The following is a 19,369-nucleotide window of genomic DNA, read 5'->3' on the forward strand; positions in this document are numbered from 1 at the left end:
ATTGTTGTTCGTAACAATCTAGCCTCTAGTTAGTTCTTTTATGGCAATTCACTAGTTGGGAAAGTTTGGAATTGATCATGCTCGTTATGTGCTACAAATACTTAGATCTCAACGATGATTCATGGAGAAATGATCACCCAAAGTCCATAACCATATGTAATATCGATATAGCATTGTAGGTTGAAAGAACCTTGATGTCACCTAAGAGTGGTGAATAGGCGTTTAAAGCTTTTACGTAAATGAGGAAGCTAGACTTTTTGGATATTCCAAACTATTTTCGGATATTTCCATATTATTTTTGGATATTCTGAAAATCTCAGATTTACGAGCAAGCTAGTAAAGCAAGCAAAAAAGTGTAGTGGTACAAGTAAGGAAATGATTGCACAAACAACAAGTAAACTACTAGCAGCATCATCAATTAGCTAAGATAGATGAGTGCGCGAGATATATCACCAGGATTCTTGTAAGACGATATGCTCCCGAAGTTCAAATACTTGAGGGGATTCTACTCTCCGTTGAGGAGCTCATAATGAGCCAGGTCTTTTCCAACCCTATCCTTGTGAGGTTGCACAAATGTACTCCTCCTTCCACTAAAGGTATCTCTTCCCATTCGGAGGTGAGATCGTACCTTCACAAACTCCCTCGGCACACCACAAACAAATTGGTGTCTCGAGGTTGACTCCTAGTCGTCTAGGTGTCCTCAACTACCAAGAGTAACAAATGCAACAAAGATTTCTTGGAGATGAATTGAGTGCTCAAAAGATCTTCACGAAGTCAACACCAAGCACTAAAATAAACTCAAATCAACCACTCTCACAAACACATGAAATCCAAGCTTATAGATCGGTGGAGAGGAAGAAGTGAGAAAGCAAGACTCAAAGTGAATCTCAAATCAACACAAGATAAGCAATGGAGCCAACTAGCTTGAGGTTGGAGGGTAGGGACGGCAATTTTACCCACGGGTCTGGGTATCCACGGGTATCTGTGGATACATGGCCCGATGGGCACGGGCATGGGTGTAATATTTTGCCCGTGGCCACGCCCACTCGAGACCTGAGAACGTAGCAGACAGTTGTCGAGTATTATTTTTTACCCGTAGGTAACTCATGCCCGACCCGGTACCTATGTATTAGCTAATTTTTGCCTACCTAGCCATCTCTTAATTCTCACACCCTTTCTCTTGGCTCATTTGGCTCGTTAACTAGGGACACATATATACTCAACTAATAAACCCTAACCTAATTCCCCATTCCCCTCTCCTACCCCCATACCCACAGCGGAGGCCGGCAGTGGCACTGATGCGGGAAGGCGGAATTGGCATAGTCATCATCCTCGTCCTCGTCACATGCAGCCGCTGTGGTGCTCTGCGATGCCATGACCAGCGACGGAGGTGGAGGAGGAGCGGTGGAGGGACGGGAACAAGCTACCATTGAGGAGGAGCCCGTGTTGCTGCCGCCCGTATACGAGGCTCCCCGCGTGGAGGCAGTGCATGGATGCGGTGCTCGCCGGAGGGATCTGGACCGCGACGCGGAGATGGCGAGGCGAGGAGGAAGTGGGATGGAGGTTGGAGGAGAGTACGCTCGTGAGTCGCAGCGGTGGGCATGAGGCAACGGCTCACGGGCACAGTGGGTACTCGTTGGGCATGCCTGTGGTTGACAGGCATGGGCACGGTCACGGGGTTTTGCCCGATAGACTTTACGGGTGTGGGTCGTGCATGGGCACATGGGTCTCGGGCTGGGTATGGATTTGCTCTGCCCGTGCCTGACCTGACTCGTTGCCATCCCTAGGGATGGGGCCTATTTTTGGCCACACCCTCATATCTGCCCGAAAATCACCAGAGAGCAAAATTAACTTTCAGAAATTTCTACCGTGATTTTCAGAAGTTGCTATAGTGTTTTCGCAAGTTTCCAAAAAGTGTAAAAAATTCAGCATGAGCATAGTAGAAAACTGGGCAAATTAGCATGTTGGAAATTCTGAAAATATTTTCGAAAAGAAATCCAAAAATCACCAGATAAATAAACTTTCGGAAATTTCTACTGTGATTTTCTAAAAATTCCGAAATCACCAGAGAGCAAATTTGTTGGTCATATCAATTTTGGAAATTCAGAAAGGAACTTTTGGAAATTTCCAAAAATTCAGCGAGGACGAGGGCGAGGCTGAGGCCGCAAGGGCGTGACCAGCGGTGAGGCAGTGACCACGCCGAGGCAAGTGCCGCTGCCGAGCTAGCAGCTGCCGGCTGGGGCCTGCCTGGATCATCTATTCATCTCTGCATCATCAAGTAATTTGACGAACTAGACTGTCATCTCATCTCTGTTATTAGTCTGTAAAAGTATTTTGATTCTTGAATGATTGATTGGTTGGATTGATTATTGAATCAAATACATATGTGATATGTCTTTTCTTTTGTTTATAAAAGGAAGTTTTTGTTTCCTCAATTGCTTCAATTCCTCATCATGTCTTCCAGCAATAGAAAATATGATTCACTGACTAGATGAAGCAGAATCTCAAAAGGGTGCTTTTGATAGCTTTGTTGTAAGAGAAACTCAGGATGCTACTGTTGCTGACGGTCATGGTGGTGATGTAGAAGAGGTCGAGGTTAATGTTGCCCAAGGTGATGCAGTAGAGGCAAATATTGATGAAGGTGATGTCGATAATATTGCCGATGAAGGTCATGCTGCTAACATTGCCGAAGAAGGTCATGAAACTCATGATGGTAATATTGCCGATGAAGGTAATGATGCTAATATTGCCGATGCCATCAATTGTTCTTTTCATGATGGATGCTAATATTAAAGTTATATAGTTGACTAAAAGTATGCCATGTTTATATGATATTAGATATATGAAATTTCCAAAATTTACGGCCCCAATTATCATTTTATTTAGGGGCCCCAGATTTCTGGAGATGGCCCTGAGAATTTCTCTCTCTAATCTAATCAGTCATGATATTATATGCGGTCATCATGCATTCATTCTTTATGCTTATGGGTCATATGACTCACGTGCGGCTATTAGAAACCCCTCATGATTTGGACGAACCAAGAAGTCTCAGGATGTTATTTGTAAATATTGTAACCTTCTTTTTATATATATTTAATATAGCGCAGTAGGAGCCTCTCCTGCTGTTTCCCGTCAAAAAAAAGTCTCAGGATGTTCTCTTCGTACCCAATGCAGCAGAGGCGAAGCCAGGGGATCTGGAGGAACCCAGGCCTCCCCAGGCCAATAACAACCCTCCCCCACCCCCACCCCCTCTTCTCTTTTTCACATAATAATCATCTTTTTATCACCTAGTGGCCATGTTCAGCTGCTGGTTCGCGGCTGTGGCGCAGCCGGCACCAACAGTGCCGCACGCACGCGGCGCAGTTGCCGTAGCAGGCTTGCTAAACAGGCCCAGAATGTCAAGTGTAAAATTTGATATGGCTATGGTATACTGTTCAACCATGAACTAAACCTTCCATGCTGTAATGTACCTCTACATAATTTCTAAATGAGTAAAATACACGGCCAATCCTTAAAGTTGGAGCGAGGTGTCACTTAGGTCCATGATCTTGAAAAATCAAAATTAGGATCTGTGATCTTGTTTAAGTGACTCATTGAGGTCCAAAGGTCATCTGACCGGGTTGACTGGCTTACATGGCGGACCAGAGTGGTAACATATTTGCATTTCGGTCCCTCCTCCCCGCATCCAATCCAACGGGAGCACCGGCGGGCCTGGGAGGCCGGCGGCAGACGAGCACGGTACCGTCGGCGGGCAGTGGGTGGAGCGGCGGTGGGCAAGCATGGCGGTGGGCTGCGGGGGGAGCGGACGGCGGGAGAGCGCAGTAGCGGGCCTGGGACGCCGGCGGCGGGTGAGCGCAGCATCGGTAGGCGGGCGACGGATGGAACAATGGTGGGCGAGGGCGGCGATGGGCGAACACGACAGCAGTTGGCGGGCAACGGAGGGAGTCAGAGAAGAGCTTGCGAAGCACCGTCGCCATGACCATTGTGGGCGAGCGAGCATCAGGCAGCGGGTGGTGGTGGTAGTCTTGTAGGCATCCTACTCCTGCTACAACTCCATCCACCGTCTCTCCAATTTGCCGCCGCCGCCACGGACAGCGTCTTTGCAGCTAGTGTGCCGGTGGCGCCGCGCCTCACCGATGGCCAGATTTGCCGGTCTCCCTTCCTGCGGGTCGTCGGCGGCAGATTCGCGGGGCGATGCCTCGCCGCCGGAGTGATGGATGCCGAGCTCCGCCTAGTCGCTGGCGCTAGATCCAGCCGCAGCTGGGACGACATCCACCGGTGTGCGCGCCGCCGCCTGGCACGGTGACGTCCACGGCCTTAGTGTGGCCGTTGATGGCTTGCTGCCTTGCCGGAGTGCGCCGAGTCGACGGCCGATGTCCCACCGGAGAAGGTAGAGCTCCTCAAGATGGCGTTCGATGGCCTCGCTGCGCCATTCGCCGTCTTCCTCGCCGACGGCCTCGCTGCGCCGTTTGCCGCTGCCTACCAGCTTAACGCCTCAGCGGTGCCACCTCATCGTCTACTGCAGCTGCCCCGATGTCGAGGGCACCCAGCTCTGCAGCCTCCTTAACGAGCTCTACCACAAGCCCGTCGTGCCCGCTGGCATCTTGCTGCCGCCCGACACTGGCGACGACCGCGACCGCTCGGACATGATGCGGTGGCTCGACAAGCAGCTAGCGAGGTCGGTCGTCTACGTCGCGCTCGGGACAGAGGCGCCGATTACATCGGGTACCGTCCGCGAGCTCGATTCCTCTAGGCGCTACGCAACGCCAGCGAGTGGCTGCCGGAGGGGTACGAGGCGCGGCGTGGTGGAGATGAGGTGAGTCCCGCAGGTGCGCGTGCTGGACCGCCACGTAAGCCTGTCAACCCGGTCACGCGTTCCTGTGTGCACCACACGAAGAAGTGATTGGATCGGACACGGGAAAGCAAAGAGGGGGAGGGGTGCAAAATACAAATATGTTTCCACGCTGGACCGCCACGTAAGACAGTCAACCCGGTCAGAGGTCCTTTGGACCTCAACGAGTCACTTAAACAAGATCATGGAGCATAATGTCGATTTTTCAAAATTGTGGACCTAAGTGACACTTCGCTCCAACTTTAAGGACCGGCCTTGTATTTTACTCTTTCTAAATTATTAGTCAATACTTGCAAGATGGATATATTGTTGCTCATTTGCCTGGATGTTGCTCATTTGCCTTGATCTAGTTTTTTTTATCTGATTGTTTATCTATTTATCTAGACATTTAACTCAGATAATATTATCATCACTTGTGATATGTCTCCCTAGAACCCGTATTGCTGAAAGTGAACAGTAAATCTAAAAAAATAGGTCCTTGAGAAGGTACCTATTTTTTTATAGTAAAATTTTGCTACCTCGAGTTACCTAGTACTTACTTGTAGATAATAAGTTTTACACTAGAAAATGTGATACCTCCTACTACCTTCTGAAGGATGATAAATTATCATTCTTATGATAATGTTTTTTTATGTTGATATACGATATATTACCTTTGGGAAGCCTTAAAATTTGATATTTTTTACTATATTTTCTAATTGTTATGATCACTTGTCAAGTTGCTCCCCTCATGCTTAGATGCTGGCTTCCCCAGTGAATGCACCACTGATGATAGAGGCATGGAGGTTGATGGCTTGACTGGCCTTTCATGATATGGAGATCAATTAAACTGGATACCATTATATCATTAAAGAATACAAAATGGAGAGGAAAAGTACAAGGGAAACTAAAGCCGTTTTACTAAGGACAAAGGTCACTAGATACTAGGTCGTGGAATAGGGTCAAGGGAAGCATGGACCTTACCTGTGAAAATCATATCTGTAACACATTGTGTTTGTATTTCTTTTGGGGAAAATGAGGATGATAACATGAAGTGGAAGAGGTAGCAGAGGACAAAAATGTGGATGATTATTGTAATCTGATGAGCGCCTTGGAAACTTATACCTGACATTTTTGAAGTAAATTTTAGGAAAGCTTGACTGGTACGGTTGAAGTTGCACAAATCACACGTGTTATGTTACACCAGATATTGTGGTAGAGGCTTACAGCCTAGAGTATCACGAAATCATACATTAACCAATCTAACGTGCTAATACTACATAATAAAAATAAATACTTAACTTAGGAGTACTCCCTCCGTCCCAAAATAAGGCAACCTGTGACCACTCCTAATACAACGAATCTAGACAACCCTTCGTCCAGATTCATTGTAGATTAGATGACCAAAGAAGATGCGACCATAAGTTCTCAACTCATCTTCTTCATTTTCCACATGCACGCTTTTTAAATTACTAAACGGTATATGTTTTGCAAAAGGTTTATATAGAAAAGTTACTTTAAAAAATCATATTAATCTAATTTTTATTTTTTATAGTTAATACTTAATTAATCATGTGTTAATCTATTGGTCCATTTTGCATGCGGAGGGGAGGGGTTCCCGACGGAACCAGATCGTCTGACATAGAGCGATCTACGCCAGAGGGACATACAACGCACGCCCGCCGTTCATTTGCTATCTAAAGGTGCCAAGCGAGCAGAGAGTACAGAGTGAAGCGAGACAGCCTCACTTTCGGCCCACTCCAATAAAATCAGCCTGCTAAACCGGAGGAATCGGCGACGCCGCTAATGCTTCTGCATCTCACAGCCGCAGCCCCACCGCCTGTTAGTTGATTAGTTGAGTCTGTTTCTATCTCCATGCATGTGATAATGATCAGTTTAGTTGTGATAAGATAGGATTAGATATTATCTCTTCCTTTATATTTGTTATCACATGCTGGTTTCTCTCCCGAGTTGGCGCGGTTGTTGCCGATCTCGTGGACTTCTTTAATCGCCACGGTGAGGGCTATTCTCACCATATATTAACGCGTAAGCAACGCACTGATCGAAACATGCGATTGTTTCCTGCCAAAATCCTCACATGGTATCAGAGCCTGATCCAATCTAATCTAGCGATGTTACTCGATGGCGTCCTCCTCCTACACCACCAGTAGCGCCAATCCTCTCCAGGGAAGCTTGGTGAGTGAGAAGCTTGGAAAAACCAACCATGCACTTTGGAAGGTGCAGGTCTATGCTGCAATTCACGGCGCGCGTCTACAGGGGAACCTGACTGGCGCAGGAAAGAAGCTAGACGCCGAGATCGCCGTCACAGTTGATGGCAAGACGGAGAAGAAGGCGAATCCGGCATTTGAAGATTGGGAAGCCGTGGATCAACAAGTCCTAGGCTTCCTCCTCACATCTCTTTCAAGAGATGTGCTCATGCAAGTCGCAAGGTGCACAACGGCGGCTGAAGCATGGACAACAATTGATTAGATGTACTCCACCCACACCAGAGCGCGAGCGATCAACACGTACTATGCGCTCACCAACACCAAGAAGGGAAATATGATGGCGCTTGGTGACGAGATGGCGGCAAGCACCGGGCGACCTGTTGAAGAAGAAGAGATGATCATGCACATCATTGCCGGCCTTGGCGAGGGCTACAGCGAGGTCATCTCAGCAATGAGTGCGCGCCCCGAACCAATGACCATGGGAGAATTATACTCTCAGATTGTTAACTTCGAGGGTCGCATGGCACTCTACCGAGGAACCCAGGAGAACGTCGTCAACTTTGCAAGCCGTGGAGGTGGCGGCAATGGAGGAGGTTGCGGTGGCGGCAACTTCAGCCGCGGCAGCAGCGGAGGTGCTCCCCTAGGCGGTTGCGGGCGCGGCAACAATGCCGGAGGTCGCGGGCGTGGACGAGCACCAGGAGCTGCAGATCGCCGACCAACATGCCAAGTCTGCTTCAAGCGAGGCCACACTGCCACAGATTGCTGGTATAGGTATGATGAAGACTATGTTCCTGATAACAAACATGTTGCAGCAGCTGCGGCGGCGAGCTCCTCCCATGGCATCGACACCAACTGGTACATCGACACCGGCGCTACAGATCACATCACCGGTGAGTTGGAAAAACTCACGGTGAAAGACAAGTACAATGGGAATGAGCAGATTCACACCGCCAGCGGAGCAGGTATGGATATAAGCCATGTTGGCAATACTGTTGTTCATACCCCTAATAGTCACAACATTCATCTTAAAAATGTGCTATATGTTCCTCAAGCTCAGAAAAATCTTATATCTATTCATCGTCTAGTTGAGGATAACTCTGCATTTCTTGAACTACATCGTGATTATTTTTTGTCTTAAGGATCTAGCCACCAAGAAAACGCTCCTTAAAGGAAGATCACATTGCAGGCTCTATCCCCTTCCCAAGCCATCCTTGAAGTATGCTTGCAATGCCACCAAGATCTCCTTCCATCGATGGCACAGTCGTCTAGGTCATCCCTCCTCGTCAGTGGTTAGACAGGTGGTCAATAAAAATAATCTCCCATGTTTAGATGTGTCAAATGAGTCAGTTTGTAATGCTTGTCAGCAAGCAAAGAGTCATCAGTTACCATTTCCTGTTTCATCTAGTGTCTCCCAACACCCCCTAGAGCTTGTCTTCTCTAATGTATGGGGTCCTGCTCCAGAGTCTCTAGGGAGAAAGAAGTACTATGTTAGTTTCATTGATGATTTTAGTAAATTTACTTGGATCTATATGCTACAGCATAAGTCTCAAGTCTTTGAAAAGTTTCAGGAGTTTCAGGTTATGGTAGAACGGCTGTTTGACAAGAAAATTCTAGCCATGCAAACTGACTGGGGACGGGAGTACCAAACCCTAAATTCTTTTTTTTTCGAAAATTGGCATAGTTCATCATGTGTCATGTCCTCACACACACCAACAAAATGGGTCTGCTGAAAGAAAACATAGACACATAGTTGAGGTAGGTCTCTCCTTACTATCTCATGCCTCTATGCCATTGAAATTTTGGGATGAAGCCTTTCAGGCAGCCACCTATCTAATTAATCGAGTCCCTAGCAGAGTTAATACTACCCCCTTGGAAAAATTATTTCATCAAAAACCAGATTATTCGGCCCTACGGATTTTTGGTTGTGCATGTTGGCAAAACCTTCGTCCCTATAATAAACACAAGTTGCAATTCCGCTCTACTAGATGCGCCTTTCTCGGTTTTAGCAACATGCACAAAGGTTTCAAGTGTCTTGATATATCCTCAGGCCGTGTATATATTTCCCGTGACGTTGTCTTTGACGAAACGGTGTTTCCCTTCTCCGAACTCGATGCTAATGCAGGAGCTCGTTTTCAGTCTGAATTATCTCTCTTGGCACCTAATATTATTAGTGGGGATGAACAGGAATTCCATTCATGGGCTAATCCACTTGCTAATCTGCCTAATATGTCTCACAATTTGCCTCAAGATGCTGCAACAGATCAAACGGCCACAGAAGATCCAACTGGCGCTGACTCCCATGATGATCCCTGCGCCCGCCCTGACAGATCTGTGCATCGCTCCCCTGCGCGCACGCCTGACGCGTCTCCTGTCCGCCAGTCCAGTACTGCCATGTCGCCACACCAGCATTCGCCTGCTGCTGATCGCATTGTTTTGCAGGGGTCACCGTCGCATCGGGAGACAAGGGGGCAGCAGTCAGGCACAGCGACGGGTGATGGGACGTCGGGCAGTCCTGCAACAGATATTGAAACACCTGACACCAATGACATTGATACTGACGATCTTGATGTCACAGGTATTAATCCCGATGCCGACACTATACTGCCTCATTTTCAACAGTTGGAGATTCAGGAACCACAACAGGTCCATCCCAGAACAAGGCTACAAAGCGGCATTTGCAAGGAAAAGGTATATACCGATGGCACAATTAAATATTCCTGCTTTACTAGTTCAGGTGAACCTAGTGATCATCTAGAGGCTCTAAAGGATAAAAACTGGAGATTAGCCATGGATGCAGAATATGAAGCATTAGTTAAGAATAACACTTGGCACCTAGTTCCACCTCAGAGAGGAACAATGTCATCGGGGTGCAAATGGGTGTATAAAATTAAAAGAAAGGCTGACGGTTCACTAGATAGATACAAAGCTCGTCTAGTAGCTAAGGGATTCAAACAAAGGTATGGTATACATTATGAGGATACCTTTAGTCCGGTAGTAAAATGTAACGCCCCGATTTTCGTTCGGGATTAAAAATCATTAAATAATGCATTTTCTAGAAATTAAATAAAAGTTAAATCAATTTAATCAAGTGAAATAATGGGAGAATTAAAATTTTCCCTTAAAAATCATTGGCCGGGAATATTTTGCAATATTCTTTGTGCCCTAATGTACTCTCCGGAATTTTCCGTGAATTTTCGGAGCTCGAGAAATAGTTTTAATAGCACAAAGATCATTGCATCAATTAAAATAAAAAGAAAACAAATAAAATTTTCCCCTCTTTGTCTTGGGCCGCTTTCGGCCCAAGATCTTCTCCCTCTCCATCCTCTCGGGCCCAGCCGCCCTCCTTTTCCCCTCCTCCCTTCTCTTTGGGCCGTCGGCCCGGCTTGCCCCCTCCTCGCGCAAGTCCGCTTCGCCTCCCTCATCCTCCTCCTCTTCCCGAGCCGCCGACAGGTGGGCCCCACCTGTCGGGGTCACCCCCAACCTCCAGCTCGGGCCAGCAACCGCCATGGCCGCCCGAGCCGTCCAACGTCGCCGCCGTTTCCGCCCACCTCCTCCACCCCCCGCGCGCGCGCTTGTCCGTGGGACCTCGCCGCCCACGTCCGCGCCGTTTCCCCCCACTCTCCCCGCAAAATCCGGCCACGTCGCCGCCTCCCGCGTCTCTCTCTCCCCCACGACGCCGCCCCACTTCCCCTCGAAATCCGCCGCTCCCCGGCCCTCTCCTCGCCCCCTTGAGCTATAAAATCAATCCCCGTGGACTCCTCTTCCTTTTTCCCCGTTTTCCCGAGTACCCCACGCCCTCTACCGAGCTCTCCACGCCGATCCCCTTCGCCGCCGCTCGCCGGCGATCTCCAGCCGCCCGCCACCGCCGCTCCCGTCGCTGCCGCGCTGCGCCGCCGCCACCTATAGCATCACAGTGCCTCGCCGCACCCCGGCATCCACTCCATCTCCCTCCTCCACCGCCGGAACCACCTTCCCATCGCGAGGCCGAGCCACTACCGCCACACACCGCCTTCAGCCGGCCGCTGCCGCCGCGTTAGCCGTCGCCGCACCTCGCCGCTTGCACCACCGGCTTCGCCGTGCCTTGCCGCACCTCGGCCCCCGCTCCGTTTTCCCATTTCATCGCCGGAACCACCTCCCCACCGCGCTCCCTCTCTCCACCACTCACCGACGAGCTCCAGCCGCCGCCAAGCCGCGCCCTGCCACCGTCGGCTTCGCTGCATCGCGTGGTACCCCGGCCGCTCTTCCACCTTCGTTGGAGACCGCCGAATCACCGCCGTCGTCTTCGCCCCGTGGGATGCTGCCGCCTCCCTCTGCTCGAGCCCCATCAGCCGCCTCCTTCGCCGCCATGCCCCTCGGTGAGCTCCGCCGCCTCCCTCTTCGCCTCCTCCGCTCGTTTTCGCCGCTCCCCGGTCGCCCCCTCGCTCGTCGGGCCGACGCCGCCATCACCATTGTCGTCGTCGTCCTTCCCGCGTCGGTGAGCATCTCCCTCCTCCTCCCCTCCCTTTCTTTTTCTCTCTTTGCCCGCCGGCCGCCGCATGCGTGTCGCCGTCGCGCCGCGCCGCGTCGCCGCCTGTGTCGCCGCCGGTGGTCATCCGGCCGCGCGCCGCCGTCTGGTCGGGTTGGTCGGCGAGCCAACCCTCCCCTCCGCCTTGCACCTCTACCGTGGACTCGGTCCACGGTGGGCTAGATCCTTTTGCCCGCTGACGCGTGGGGCCCGCTCTTTTGGTGGACCCGGTCCAAGCCCGCACCTCCTTGACCCGCTGACGTGTTGGGCCCGCCTGTCGGCGCCGGCGCCCCTTGCTGACGTCAGCGAATAACATTTCCTTTGAGAAAATATTTAATAATTGCGCAATAAATCGAGTTTAATTATAGAAATCCATTTAAATGGCTCAAAACTTCTAAAATTCATATCTAATTCATTCGAACTCCGAATTGAGCCATTCAAATTGCAAAATTCATCTAAAATTAAGCTCTACATGTTTGTTTACTTTTTATGTACTGTTTCCTTGGTTTTTATTAGAGTTTTTCCTCGTTTTGCGTGCCAGCGTGTAGTTTCCGTCGTTTCGGAAGTCCGCGGTCGCGAGGAAAAGAGTTCGGAAGATCAAAGTGAAGAAGCAAGGCAAGTCACACATTCTCCTTGAGCATGTTGATCCCAATTTATAAATGTTTTACCGTTTACAAATAAATATGCATGTTTTGCTAATTACATGGGATCAGGGTTTTCCTATCTGCTCGCTTGTGCCATGTTTACTTGATATCTATCCTTTGTCAAACTTGGGTGATAAATTGACTAGCTCGTGTTACTTATGTGACCTAGCTAGAACTATATGCTTAGCCATGCTTAATTACCACTAGCTCAGTCGATGGGATAATTGCAGTATTAGACATTCTAGTATCTTGTTGAGCCGCGTGCTCGAGACATCTGGCCATGTTACATGGTCATAATTATCCAACTAAAATGCGACTGAATGGTGGGCTGTGGGTGCATGGTTTTGTGAGTCGCACCCATGGCAATTAAGGACCGGTTCACGGGAAACCCTGGAAGACTTACAGTGCTTACCACAAGCGGGAATGGGTAACTGCTTGATCTGAAGTATAGCTCGACCCTTTCCTAGGCACCGGTGGCGAGGGTGGGCGTGATGGAGTTGGGTCGGCCGGGGTGTCCGGTTGTCCAGCTGCCGGATTCACCGCGGCGCAAGAGGGGACCGCCCACTGCCTTTTGAGGGGTGGGGGTGAAACCTTAGCGTGGTGTGGATGGTTAGGGGAGGGTTATGCGAAGGGTCTCGTCACAATCACTCGACATGGTGACGTGTGCATCATGGGCACATGATGACGCGGTGACATGTCGGTGGGTTGTGTCTTGTGGGTACAGTTGTGCACCTCTGGCCAGAGTAAAACTATTCGAATAGCCGTGCCCGCGGTTATGGGCGATCGACCAGATTCACCGTGATTAGTCTCACACTTAATAAATCGACCCAATGCACTGTAGTACAGGTGGGTTGGTTGGGCCTGTTCAACGTGGTGTAGCGTTGATCAGTGGAGATTTTAATGTTACTTTAATTACTCAACAGTTTTACTGTTTGCTAAATAAAATGTTTTACAACCGCCTTTATGCAAATAGCCACAAACCCCTCCTTGTATCCCCTTGCACGTCCGCATCGTTGGTGTGGCTTGCTGAGTACGGTGGTTGTACTCAGCCTTGCTATTATTCCCCCTTTTCAGAAGTGTAGTGCTTCTGAGCTGAAGATGGAGTTAGAGGACCAAGGCTCAGACCCCAGTTGAGTTTTGCCTGTGGAGTGGAGCTGAAGCCCCGCTAGGATCGCCTTTTTCCGCTGCTGCTGCTTTTGTTTCGGTGTGAGGACTAAGTGCCTCTTCTGTAAGTATTTTATGCTTTATTTACGTTTGGAGCTGTTTATTACTTGTCGTTTTGTGTACCCTGGCTGGTCCTGGACAGGGATTTAATACACAAAATAGTCTGGAAATTTGGGCTAAATTTCTGGGCGTGACATAAAAGCAGCCACAATTAGGATAATATGCCGTGTCTAGAGGATGGAGTCTTAGACAACTGGATGTTCAGAATGCGTTTCTTCATGGGTATTTAGAAGAGGAGGTGTATATGCAACAACCTCCAGGGTTTGAGGATGTCACCAAACCACACTATATATGCAAACTTGATAAATCTTTGTATGGACTAAAACAAGCCCCAAGAGCCTGGTTTGCTAGACTGAGTCAGAAATTGATTGAACTTGGGTTCAGTGAACCAAAGGCAGACACTTCCTTGTTCTTCCTGAATAAATGGGAGTTCACTATCTTTGTTCTTGTTTATATTGATGATATAATTGTAGCCAGTTCATCAGAGAGGGCAACTGCAGCTTTACTTCAGGATCTAAAGACATATTTTGCCTTGAAAGATCCTGGAGAACTACACTACTTTTCTTGGTATTGAGGTAAGCAAGATACATAATGGTATTATTTTGACACAAGATAAGTATGCTACTGATTTACTAAAGAAAGTAGGCATGATAAATTGCAAACCAGCAGCTACTCCTTTGTCAGTAAGTGAAAAAATGTCTGTTCATGAAGGGTCTCCTTTGGGTCCAAATAATGCTACACAATATAGAAGTATAGTTGGTGCTTTGCAATATTTAACTCACTAGACCTGATATAGCCTTCTCTGTTAACAAAACCTGTCAGTTCCTTCATACCCCCACAACAGTACATTGGGCAGCTGTTAAAAGAATCCTGAGATATATAAAACAATGTACTAAGATGGGCTTGAATATACATAAGTCAGGGTCTACATTGGTCAGTGGATTTTCTGATGCAGATTGGGCTGGCAGTATAGATGACAGAAGGTCAACAGGTGGGTTTGCTATATTTATTGGCTCAAATCTAGCTAGTGTCATGGAATGCTAGGAAACAAACCACAGTGTCAAGGTCTAGTACTGAGTCTGAGTATAAGGCGATAGCTAATGCAATAGCAGAAATTATGTGGGTGCAGACTGCTTGCTGAGTTAGGGATTAAAAGTCCCCGTGCAGGTAAAATTTGGTGTGACAATCTTGGTGCAAAATATTTATCTGTTAATCCAGTGTTTCATGCAAGAACAAAGCACATAGAGGTTGACTATCACTTTGTCAGAGAAAGGGTAAGTCAGAAATTGTTGGAAATTGATTTTGTTTCTTCCGGTGATCAAGTTGCTAATGGATTTACTAAACCATTGTCAACTAATCTTCTGGAGAAGTTTAAAGCCAATCTTAACCTAACCGAGAAGTTTAAAGCCAATCTTAACCTAGCAAGGTTATGATTGAGAGAGGGTGTTAGTTGAGTCTATTTCTATCTCCATGCATGCGATAATGATCGGTTTAGTTGTAATAAGATATGATTAGATTTTATCTCTTCCTTTACATTTGTTATCGCATACTGGTTTCTCTCCCGAGTTGGCGCGGTTGTTGCCGATCTCGTGGACTTCTGTAATCGCCACAGTGAGGGCTATTCTCACCATATATTAGCGCGTAAGCAACGCACTGAAACGTACGATTGTTTCCTGCCAAAATCCTCACACCGCCATCCGAGGACGCGGCGGTGGCTTAATTTCGTCGGCGGCGGCACCCACGTCCGGCGCTGACTACGTGGCCCGAGCAGTTTCACGCTATGTTTACTATTCTCATTAGTGAAGCAGTGAGCCGGCGCCTGCCACACTTAGAAGTTAGAACACCATCCAACTCAAATAAGCTCGTCGCATGCATGCTGCTGCATGCATCTCTGGGAAACAGATCGAAAGACACAAGTCATGGCAGAGCTGTATTAAGTTACTGAACCAGTGAAGAAATTTTGGACTGCATCACTGCATTTGTTCAATAGGAAATTAAAGCACATTGTTGGGTCAGGATAGTAATCACTGCAGAAACTTGACTACTTCAATTTCCCTTGAGAAGAATATCAGACTTGACATAATGATGCAATGATGCAAGACTCGTGGGATTTGAGTCGAGACGTGACAGTCGACCATCGGCCAGGCAGTCATGTGCTCGAGTGGCAGGATGCTGATGGGTGGCGGGGCAGGAGGTCGAGTTGAAGTAGTACGAGGTGCTATTGGTCCACTCGACGTTGTAGACCTGGTTGCCGATCGACTTGCCGGAGGCGACTGACAAGGTTGAGGTTGCAGCCATGGGCCATGCTGGCATATCAAGAGCACCTTGTGAAACTGCTCGGGATTCGGCGTCAGCGTCATATAGGAGAGCCACCGCTGCGGCCCTCGACCGGCCGGTGAAACTGCTGCGGAAAAAAGTACACCGAAGGTCCCCGAACTTGTCATCGAGTTAAAAAACATCCTCAAATCGTAAAACCAGATATCCGACATCCCTCAACTAATTAAAATCGGTCACAATAGGTCCTTTTGTGGTTTTGATTATGGTTTTATCCGACGTGGCGGCTGAGTCAACGTGGGCCCCACATGTCAGGATGCCACGTCATCTCTCCCCCCTCTTCTCTCCCCTCCCCTCTCTCTCTCTCTGACTTTTCCCGGCTCGCCGTCGCTGGGATCTAGCTCCTCCCCTCGCGGCGGACGCGGACGTGGACTTTCCTGGCTCGCCGTCGCTTGGATCCCCTCCCCCCGCGGCTGACGCGGACGCGGACTTCCCTGGCTCGCCGTCGCCGGGATCCCCTCCCCTCGCGGTGGACGCGGACGCGGACTTCCCCAGATCGCCGTTGCCGGGATCCCCTCCCCTCGCGGCGGACGCGGACGCGGACACGGACTCTGGCACGGTCGCAATCTGCTCACGCGTGGCCCGCCGTCGTGCCGCCTCACCCCATCCTCGCGCGGCCGGCCGGCGAGGGGAGCGCGGCGGAGAGGATGGCCCGCGCGACGTCAGTTCCCCAGCCGCCATCGCAGGATCCATGGAGGAGGAGGAGGCGGCCGCTTGCGAGATCGCGCGCCTTCCGGAGGAGCTCCTCGTGGCGGTGCTCTCCCTCACCTCGCCGTGGTCTGCCGTGACTTCCGCGCCGCCGCCGACTCCGACGCCGTCAGGTCCCGCTTCCTTCCCCGCGACCTCCCGTGCCTCGCCGACGGTGAGCTCTCCCTGCCGCTGTCCATGAAGGAGCTCTTCCTCCGCCTCTTCGCTGCGCCCCTTCTCCTCCCACACGAACTCACGGTGAGATCCCTTGCAGTGGCGGCGCCGTCGCCGCTTCCTCCTCCTCGCCGCTGGGCTACTAGCCCCGGCCGCGGCAGCGTCGGGCCGCCCGCCATGACTGAGGAGAGAAGTGAGAGAGAGGAGGAAGAGAGGGGTGATGATGTGGCATCTGACATGTGGGGCCCACACTGATTCAATCGTCACGGTGGATAAAACCGGATTCAAAACCACCGAGAGACTTAAAAGTAAATGGTTTTGTAAGTTAAGGGATGTCATATATCTGTTTTTGCGGTCGAGGGACGATTTTGTAACTTGATAACAAGTTGATGGATCTTGGGTGTACTTTTTCCAACTGCTGCTGCAGCGTTCTCAGCTATTTCTCGCTTACCTGTTAGTGGACCGATTCTATTACAGTGGACCGAAAGCGAGGCTAGGTTCTCTCCGCTCTCTCGGCACCATTCGATAGAAAATGAACGGCGCGCGCGCGTTGGACGTCCCTTTGACGTAGATCGATCTGGTTCCGTTCCCAACCCCTCCAAAAGATACTTATTACTCCTCTGGTTTGAGAATACAAGACGTTTTAACTTTTATCAAAGTTAAACTGTTTTAAGTTTAACTAAGTTTATAGATAAATATAGTAATATTTATAATACTAAATTAGTTTCATCAAATCAATAATTGAATACATTTTCATAATAAATTTATTTTGGGTTGAAAAAGTTACTATTTTTTTTACAAACTTGGTCAAACTTAAAGCAGTTTAACTTTGACCAAAGTCAAAATGTCTTGTAACCTGAAACGGATGGAATTGATGATTAGACCTAAATTATTCTCCTGTCGTTATGTGCTTGATAAGAAACTTGGATCCATATCAATTCTAGCGAATATAATGCTGCTATTGTTTCTGTTGCACTGGCAACTGGCAAGAATGATCAATTTTGTGCTGAAATGCGCTTGGTTTGTCACGATTTTGTTGCCCTCATTTTGATCTTGGACATTGCTTTTCATGTTTGCGGTTGGAATAGGAATTTGTACAAATTCATAAATGTGTGCTTATGCACAATTTTGGTTCTAAAACAAAGATGAAGAATATCTGGAGGTGCTCTTTTTCTCCTGAACATAAAGATAAAAATGAAGATTAAGTGTTTGACGCAAAACGAGGTGGTATTAACGTATGATTAATTCAGTTTTAATCATTACAAACTTAAAAAATAGATTAATCTGATATTTCAGAGCAACATTTATATAGAAAGTTTTCGTACAAAACGCACCGTTTAGCAATTTAAAAAGCGTGCCACAAATATCCAAAATTTTATTAACCTTTTTAGTGGAAACGAACGGATTAATGCTAGTGAACATGAGCACGTCCCTTGCACTTCTCTAAAGGAAAGACCTATGGTGAAAAAAAAAACTGAAGGCGCACACGGAAGCTTAATTAGAAATTTTGTGATGTCTAGAAATTTATCCCTCGCCTCAGCAGAATTGTAGCAAACCTATTTTTGGTGATTCTGAAAAGACATTCATACTAGACTATGTAACACAAATTTTTATGGTTCAGTATCAACCAATCATTAAAAAGAAGGAATTAAACTTTTCAAACCAAATCTTGAATCTTCATTCTAAGGGCCTCTTTAGATCCCCTAGCAAAAGTTTTCAACCTGCCACATCGAATGTTTGGACACATGCATGGAGTATTAAATATAAACGAAAAAATAACTAATTACACAGATTGCGTGTAAATTGCGAGATGAATCTTTTAAGCCTAATTGCTCCATGATTTGACAATGTGGTGCTACAGTAAACATTTGCTAATGACAGATTAATTAGGCTTAATAAATTCGTCTCGCGGTTTACAGGCGTAATCTATAATTTGTTTTGTTATTAGTCTACGTTTAATACTTCAAATGTGTCCGTATATCCGATGTGACACGCCAAAACTTTTCATTCACCCCTATATCTATACACAGCCTAAGCTTCTACTCCCTCCATCCAAAAAAAAGACAAACCCTAGTTTCCGTGCCAAACGTTTGACTGTCCGTCTTATTTGAAAAAATTATAAAAAAAATTAAAAAGACAAGTCACGCATAAAATATTAATCATGTTTTATCATCTAACAGCAATGAAAATACGAATTATAAAAAAAATCATATAAGACGGACAGTCAAAGTTGGACACAGAAACCCATGGTTTGCCTTTTTTTTGGAACAGAGGGAGTAGTCCTCTATTCAAATATAAGCAATAAAAAAATCAGGCCTTAAAATCCAATTGCAACGTCAGATCAATCGTTTCTCGAATGAAAATCGTGTTCCCAAATTCACACTCCAAATTTGCCATTCAAATCCCTCCACCTCTACAAAAATTTCTACTGTTCATTCGAAAACACAAACAATTGTTTATTGGATCATCCCAACTCCATACATATATACTATATGATGCCCGCGGATCATATATCCTAACTCCATACATATATACTAGATGATCCTCGTGCTTTTCTGCGGGATATATGTTAGATATTGGAGAAATGATGAAATGATTTAGTTTGAAATATTATGAAAATGATTTGTCAATAATGAATTAGCATGTGTATGTTTAGTTTTATAATAAAATAGATTGTAGATATAATTACTATATGCTTGCATATTGAGTTTTGTGTGCTTAATGGGTTAATGTAGCATGCTTG

The sequence above is a fragment of the Oryza sativa genome, chromosome 8 (assembly GCF_034140825.1).
Source record: "Oryza sativa Japonica Group chromosome 8, ASM3414082v1".
Classification (NCBI taxonomy): Eukaryota; Viridiplantae; Streptophyta; class Magnoliopsida; order Poales; family Poaceae; genus Oryza; species Oryza sativa.